Source organism: Furipterus horrens, unplaced genomic scaffold (assembly GCF_987537825.1).
Source record: "Furipterus horrens unplaced genomic scaffold, mFurHor1.1.pri manual_scaffold_1, whole genome shotgun sequence".
NCBI lineage: Eukaryota > Metazoa > Chordata > Mammalia > Chiroptera > Furipteridae > Furipterus > Furipterus horrens.
The window spans coordinates 13,818,644-13,826,701 of record NW_028327171.1 but is presented as its reverse complement, the minus strand read 5'-3'; the positions used below and the strand labels follow the sequence as shown (position 1 = coordinate 13,826,701).

The 8,058-nt window shown below is 42.6% G+C and overlaps 1 pseudogene; it reads left to right on the top strand.

The window, feature by feature from the left end:
• Positions 1–7,359: 7,359 nt before the first annotated feature.
• LOC150020702 (peptidyl-prolyl cis-trans isomerase A pseudogene) lies at positions 7,360–7,852 on the top strand (annotated as a pseudogene).
• The last annotated feature ends 206 nt before the right edge of the window (positions 7,853–8,058 follow it).

Below are 8,058 nucleotides of genomic sequence, written 5' to 3'. Positions count from 1 at the left end.
TGGGGAGAGCCTTCTCCTGTAGAACTAAAGGTCTGTGTTGACCAGGAAAGAATTCAGGTATTATATCAGAATCATAACACAGGCCTGGATTTTGAAGGTAAGAAGCAGAGACCACAGTCCAGACTGAGGTAATGCTAGGAAATGTGCCAGAGCTTCCAGGGTCCATCAAGAGTGACACGGAACTCAAGGGAGGGATGCAGTGAACAAGGAGTCATCATGGAATGTGAGCTTCAATGCGACGGGCATCCAATGGACAGATGGGCTTTGATGGGAGACAAACATGACATAGTGTAGGTAGTAGGGCCTGGTTCAGTGGTGGACCCAGAAGGGGTGGACCGGAAGTTAAAAGCTGAATCAGACTCTGAGAGGGCCCACTGTGTGCCACCAACCCTTGTGGGTTGGAGACTGTAGAGCAGCATCTAGGACAGTGGTTCTCAGACTTGAGCATGTGTCAGAATGGACTGGTCTGCTTGTTAAAAGTGCAACTTCCTCACAATTCTGACTCAATAGGCAGGAACGGAACCCAGAAATCTGCATTCTAAAAACTTGCCAGGTGATTCTGATTTAGGTTGACTTATTAATTGTGGGATAAATATAATAAATTATCTTCTACCTGGTGGAGTGAGCCATAATACAGAATGTGTCAACAGTAGATTTACTGTTATTCATATGAAAAATGATACAATAATTAATAAATGATAATACAAGAATAAACTCTTGTGGACTCACAACTGTAAACCTACTTTTGCCTCCACCTGGGTATATAATCCAATAAAATATGGCTTAAGGGCACAAACAGGAAGAAAGAATTTTGTCACCGTCTCTCACACTGGCTACACCACAGGTAAATTTAAGTGCCCAATTAGGTTGCCTCCAAATTTCAGAGGCCATTAAGTAATTGCTTAGAACACTTGACATTTTTTAATTCAAAAAAGTTTTAATTCAATTTAACGTACCATTTGAGCACATAAAAGAGGTATTGAGGTGGAAAAGGTATTGGAAGAAAAACTGGATTCAAACCCCAGTTCCATTTTTGGTTAATTTATCATATCAGCACATTACTAACAGCTCAGCCTCTCAATTACTTTGACAGAAACTTGGGATAACAGTAATACCTCTGAAGGATGATTGTTATGAGAACTAAATGAGGAGTTTCTGCAAGCTCTGAGCATGGGATCCGCACACAGAGAAACTCTGTAATTGTTGGTGATGACTAGATGAAAGAACCAACAGCTGACGTTCAATGAATAATGTTGACAAACACGTGCTGTGTTAGCTTTCAGGTTGGTGACAAACGTAAGACATTCTTTATTTTAAATTACCGATTTATTTCCTTTTTCCGATGTGTTTTTCCACACTAGGAACACAAACGATCATTCTTTATTTTTATCCTGTCTCACTCTGATTTCCTACAGAGCCTTGGTATAAATCATTCAAAATATCCTTTAAACCGCACACCAGCAGAACCTAAGCAGCCTTTGGATTCAGTGCCCTTGAACCTTACAAGAAAATAAATACATTCCTTTGGTTTTCATTTTGTATACCCATCTCATCTTCTTCAGAACTTCTATTAATTTCTAGCACATGGTCTGTGAGTAGCTCCACAGAAATTCTCAATTACATACATGTGGTTGTCTTCCAGATTAACTCCTCAAATGGCCTCATTTATAGGCACAGCTGTCTCATCTCGATTTCCCCAGGAGTGAGGCAGAGCTGGCATTTCCCTTCTCGCAGCCCATTGACTTTCAGACACGTGTTGCGGCGTGCATTCAGTGCGGTCTCTGTGGGGCTGTCGTTGGGGTGTGGAAACACGCACGGTTGGATGGCATCGTGCCCCTCCAATGGGACAAAGAAAAATAATGCAGGCCAAAGAGGGGGCATGGCGAAAGGTAGATTCTGATATCCATGCCACACTGTGAGGATCCCCAAACTTTCCCCAAGAAAAGAAGAAACTGTGTGACTTAGAGATGGATGACATTTTTTTACTCATCAATAATTTCACGTGTCACTTGATATCCTATTACATTCTTGAAATGACAAAATTATGGAGATGGAAAACAAATTAGTGGTTCTTGGGGGTTAGAGGTGGGGGGGGACAAGTATTATAAATTGGTCACACAAAAGAGACCTTTGTGGTGTCAGAATAGTCCTGTATCTTGACTGCGATGGTTTTTACATGAATTGACATATGTGCTAAAATGGCATCACACCATAGACATACACTGTGCCGATGTCAGGTCCCTGGGCTGGATATTGGGCTCTAGTCACATACGATGTAGCAGCCATTGGGGAAACTGGCTAAAGCGCACATGGGACCTCTCTACACTGTCTGTGCAACTTCCTGTAAATTTATAATTATTTCAAAATTAAACGTTTAAAAGAAAGGGAGCAAGCACAGGGACTTTCCATGAAACTATCAGTTAAAATGTGTGTATAGAAACCAAGTCTGCTTTCAAATGCAACCAGGAGAGGTCCTTACAGTTTTGCCCACATGAGCAGTGTACTCCGTTCTCTTCAACACTCGCCAGGGAACTGAATTGCCTCCGCAAAGGAGTTCCCAGCCAATGAGTTGATAATACACTCCTGTGATTGATAACATAAGATCGGGACTCATGCTTAGAAAAAAAAAAAAAAAGCTTGATGCCAGCCACCTGACATCTATCTAAGGATTGCATTGCACCTCATTTCTATCATTAGTGTCTAGTTATTACCTTAGGTAAAATGAGAAATATCTCAATTAAAAATTCAAAAATTTTTGTCAAAAGTGGTATCATTAGAGTCATACAAATTAGAATCAACACAAAAAGTTTAAGATATGCAGCCTTATTATAATCCTTATTTTAAAAATGAGGAAAAGCAAATTATGTAAATTTCCCAAAGTCACAAGTGAGCAAGCTGCATAGCAGGGCCTGGAAATTAGCATGTTTGGTTTTAGTCCATTTGGGCAGCTATAACAAAATCCCACAGATTGGGTCACTTACAAACAACAGAAATTTCTTACAGTTCTGAGAGCTGAGAAATCCAACGTAAGGCACCAACATGGCTGCTTTCTGGCTCATAGCTGGCACCTTCTGGCTGTGCTCTCACGTGATGGAAGAGACTAGCTAGTTTCTCCAGATTCTTTCACATGGGCATCGATCTCAGCCTGAGGGCTCCACTCTCCTAAGCTAAGCGCTTCCCCAAAGCCCCAGTTTCCTATCCGATTACATTAGGCATTAGGACCTCAACATATGGATTTGGGGGTGACACACACATTCATACCATTCTTCTAACTCCAAATCCCAGCTCCCTTCCTAAATGGCAATGTTTCTGCATAATTATAAGTGACTTAAGGGTTAGCAGGTCCTTAAAAGAGAAGGCAGGGAGACATGTCCAAGGAAAATGCATTTTTCCAGAGTCAATTTGCATAATATGATTCAAATAGACCCCTCTCGTCATGTTCTGCTCAAAGGCATTCTGTGGGGGTGACCTTACTAATGTATCATCAGTCACTTCCCACAGGGGGTCCACTTCTCAGATGGTCGCCATTGCCTGCTGGCTCTAGGTTAGCCACAGACATCTGACAGCTGCCAAGGCCAACAGCGCTGTGGGCTCGGGGGCTGATCTGAACATTCTTTAGCCCTAGCTGGTTGAATTCCCTTGGACATGAACCTTCTGAACTTGATTCGGCTGCAGCAACGATTTTCACAGAAGAATTGTTACACACAATTGGGGTTTTACTTAGTACATAATGGTGTTTGGTCTAAGTAAATTTTGAATAATCTTCAGTTCAAAGAATTCTCCCCGTAAAATGTCCACTAACACAACCTACTTTCTCTCTCCAAAAAGGCTAATATAGATTTAATTTTTTTTTTTATTTGCAATCGCAGTTTCAGGTATACAACGTAGTGATTAAACATTTATATGTCTTATGAAGTCTAGTACCCATCCAATGCTGTACGTTATTACAATATATTACATACATTATTGCAATAGTATTAACTGTATTCCCTGTGCTGTACTTTATATCCCCACAACTATTTCTTAAGTATATTTTATTGATTATATTGTTACAATAGTCGCTGGCTGGTTTGGCTCAGTGGATTGAGCGTCGGCCTGCGAGCTAAGTGTCGCTGGTTCGATCTTCCAGTCAGGGCACATCAGAGAAGGAAAACTCAGACTCCAAAAAACCTCCGCTGCCTTGTGGCATACCTCTTCAGGGGAAAGGCTAAGGGAGTAAACCCCGACAGAAAATCCGGAGCCGGAGTCCCTAAGGCGGTTCGATGTTGTAGTCAACACCAGCAACTCCTGCGGCGCACCTGAAGCCAAGCTGTATTGACTCCGTCTTTCCCTTGGACCCTTCAGCTGCGAAGAGAGGGGGGGTCTGCTGCATGGGCAACAGCAGACCCTCCATATAACCCTGCCCAGGCTCTGTAGCTTCAGCTTCACTGGAGAGGACACTCCAGCGTCATCCCAAGATGTCGATTCAACACGGGAGGAGAGATACAGTGTCACTCCCGAGTCGGACTGCACAGCCATTCTCGGCGGTGCAGATAGACTCTTAAGAAGCTACACCATCGTCTCTCGAGACGGATGGCTGCCGACGAATTGTTACAATAGTTCCAATTTTTTCCCCACGACCATTTTTATAACTGGCAATTTGTGCTTCTTAATCCCTTTCACTTTTTCTACCCATCCTCCCAAATCCCTCCCATCTGGTGATCACCAATTTGTTCCCTCTATCTGAGTTTGCTCCTGTTTTATTTTGGTTTTTAGATTCCACATATAAATGAAATCACATGGTATTTATCTTTTTCTGTCTGACTTATTTCACTTAGCATAATACCCTGTAGGTCTATCCATAGTGTTGCAAATGGTTAGATTTCATTCTTTTTTATGGCTGAGTAATAGTCCATTGCATATGCACCTGTGTTCATTGCAGAATTATTTGCAGTAGCAAATTTATGGAAGCAACCTAAGTGTTCATCTGTAAGTGAATAAATAAAATAAGTTCAATTGTATCTTAGAGTTCATGTAAGCTGCAGTTCTGTAACTAATGTAGGAATGTGTTCAGGTGAAGGATTACATGCTCTGCTTTCTCAAGTTAATCTCAGAGGGTCTTGTTTACCTTGTTTTATTATGGTCCTTATACAAATAAAGCCCAGACTTCACTGTCATCAGCTGAGAGTTCTTTATTGAATGTTTGATTAAATGCCTTAGATATATTTTCCGGGCTCAGGGAATTACTAAACACTCCAGATACTTTGAGTTTCAGCAAGAGAACAAGGTGAAGCTCTCCCAAACATATGGGGAAAGCAGGTAATGGTAATATTTGGGGCTAGGGAAACACTTCCTGCTCCTCTTCTCACACCATCCCCTCAGAGTGGAGGATGTGTTTTGGGTTCTCACTTTCGATCTCTCTTCCCATCCACTTCTGCTCCTCTACCCACCCCTACTGACTCTTCCACAAGAGAGGAGTAGCTACTCATCAGAAATGAAGACGTTTATGGGCACATTGTACTAAGTTTCCTGATAGGAAAGCGTAATCCTTAAAGAGCATCCAGGAAGCTCTCTGCTTTTTCCTCCTACTTAACAGATTTATGTAATAAGCAGACCCAGGCAAGGCCTGATGCTCCAGAATATACATCTGTCTCCTCTTTATGTCCCTCTGGGCATGCAATTGAATAGCATTAGATTCAGGGAAAAGAAAGAATCCTTCCTTTGTTTTAACTAATATGCCTGTATTGAGAAAGATTAATACACTGACACTTCACTAGGAAAAAAAAGGTATTCTACCTCTCTCTGGCTCCTAGCTCTAGAGTGCTATTTCTCTTATCAGGCATCCATCCTGGAAAAGTTAGATGGCAGGGTCTTACCCATTCATTCTTAGGACCCAATTAATACCTTTAAAATAGATACCACACTTCTAATCTTCAATGTAACTATTATACTTAATTCTACATAACTTAGCACCAGGCCAATGGCTAGTGATGAAATCTCAAAATGAAGGAAACTAAGTGTATGATGAGGTTGACGGTGAATATTAAAAGTCAACTTGCCTATGTTCTGAAAATAGTGTTTTAATTTCAAAATTTTGGTTAATTAAATTGAACTCACCATGATGATAGATATGACCTCTGTTCCCCAGTCCCATGGTGGAGGTTTTTCCCCATCAAATCAATCTCATGGGACATTTCAGCTGTGTCTTAGAGTGAGTTACCCTGAAAGGAGTTCCTGGGACAGTATCCTGGGTACAGTACTTTATTGGGGAAGTGGTTTTCCTAGGGAGCAGGGAAGAAGGGTAATGGAAGTAAAGCAAGGAAGGAGGAACATTCAACCATACAATGCTTTAACAAGTCGGTGGCCGGTGCTTGATCTCTCAGGACCTTCTGAGCACGCTTGTGAAATATGCCTTAGAACTATCTGCCTGGGAGAAGAAAGCAGAATGCAATTATCAATGGGCTTTCATCTCTGATTGGGCAAGAGCATCCCCTGGGACACTATCTCCCCCAAGACTAAGTTAAGCACTGGTGAGAGTGGAGCAGAGCAGGTTCTCCAGGACATCCAATGAAGGTGCCAGAATGGCCCAGGCAGGGAGTTAGAGGAATGCAGTGAAGGCACATTTGAAAACTGTCAGGTGGCATCTGCTGAGAGCTAATCAAGTCCTGCAGAGAACTAGTGGTCACAGAAGTCAACGGATTAAGAGTTGGTTCTATGTCAGAGACAGTTGTCCTCTAGCAGTACACAGTTCCTGGCATGCCTTCCCTTAAGTCCAAGATATTAGAGTCCCCTTCAGACTTTGAGAAGCTGTAGTGTCAGCCAGGGCCTGTCACAATGGCTTGATAGAACTATGCCTATTGCTGCAGTCAGCCTGAAGTCATAACTAATAACCACCATTAATCTCCTTCATCGCCGGTTTTCAGTTTCTCCTGGCTGTGGGCAGAATTTTGGCAGCTCTAGGTTGCTCTTCTGGTTGCATGACCTAGACTTTCATTCTTTAGAAATATGAGCCAAGGTTCAGGTTGATTGAGTCAACTGAATATGAAAATACCAAAAGAGACCCCAGTGAATTGCCAAATTTCAGAGATACTCTTCCGTGGTTTTATTACATAGCAAGGGTCCTCCTCACGATAATTAGACTCAAGTCCCCATCAGTATAATGACCCCTGACTTTGACTGCTGGTCCTCTGACATAAAGATCCAAAACTGACAAGAGATTGCATAACTTTATTCAGAATCCTCCATGTGTCCCGCACAGATGGATTATGTGCACAAGAAGGACAAATCTGTTCCCCAGGTGATTTGCTGGGAACAATGGTTAAAAGAGCTAATTCTAGGCTCTGCAGATGCCATCGCCCCTGGAGTGGCCCACCCCCAGCCATGGTCAACCCCACCATGTTCTTAGACATCGCCATGGACCCTCTGAGCCCTTGGGCCACATCTCCTTCGAGCTATTTGCAGACAAAATTCCGAAGACAGCAGAAAACATTCAAGCTCTGAGCACTCAGGATAAAGGATTTGGTTATAAAGCTTCCTGCTTTCACGGAATTATTCCAGGATTTATGAGCCAGAGTGGTGACTTCACACGCCATAATGACACAGGCAGCAAGTGCAGCGATGGGCAGAAATTTGGTGATGAGAATTTCAGCCTGTAGCATTCAGATCCTGGCATTTTGTCCATGGCAAATGCTGGACCCAACACAAATGATTCTGTTTTCATCTGTATTATCAAAACTGTGTGGCTGGGTGGCAAGCATGTGGTCCTTGGCAAGGTGCAAGAGGGCATGAATATTGTGACAGCCATTGAAGCCTTGGGTCCAAGAGTGCCAAGACCAGCAAGAAGATCACTGTTGCCGACTGTGTTTTATCTTAACCACCAGACTACTCCCTCTGCAGCTCGGAAGAGCCCCCTCCATCCCTTCTGCTTGGAATACTCTATATCCTTGTGCTCTCACTGCTGTTCATTGGTTTACATGTTTTCCTTATCCCCCTGCAAGTCTAGCTGGATGACAGAATTAAATCTATGGTTATGGAATAAAAACTAAACAAAAATGAGCCCATTCTGTTTCCCTACCCCCT